We start from the raw sequence: 653 nt of genomic DNA on the forward strand, positions 1-653 counted from the left end.
GTTGCTATTCAACATACTATAACCAAAAATAAAAATGAGGAAATAATTTAACCAGAGGATGGGTTGAGTTCTGCTGCCGCACGAAGAAAAAGGTGCAGACATCTTGCTTAACATCAAATTTGCACTGTTACTAGCACTTGAGGCATTCTAATAAAACGATTCCATAGTCCCGTGGACATTTCACTGATTCATTACACCTTCCGCACAAGTTCGAATACTGCGCGCGATCTCGGATACACGACTTCTGTACCAACGGGCATTGGTACACCGCGTTTTAATGCGCCATACAATGAGGCCACACTAAATTTTATAGAACTTAGAATGTGAAGATATTAGAGAAGTTAGTTAACTTAATGAAATGTAATGGTACTTTGTATCGTTTGGAAACAAACTATGGTAAATCAACGTGAAATTACGTGTAAATGTATATCAAACGACAGATAGCAGCACACGCACTACTTTCCTGAACGCCATCTTTCTGAGTTGTATGATTTGCTTACAATGACTTAGCCGATAAGCAAAGAAGGGAAATTCGGCACCTTTATTTGAATATTGTGACATAATTATGTCCTTCAGCGCTTTAATTTTTTATTAATTTGCATGTTATTCTTCCATTTTAGTAGCATTTCATTTTTGTTTACTAAAATTCCATG

The sequence above is a fragment of the Penaeus monodon genome, chromosome 15 (genome assembly GCF_015228065.2).
Source record: "Penaeus monodon isolate SGIC_2016 chromosome 15, NSTDA_Pmon_1, whole genome shotgun sequence".
Taxonomy (NCBI): Eukaryota; Metazoa; Arthropoda; class Malacostraca; order Decapoda; family Penaeidae; genus Penaeus; species Penaeus monodon.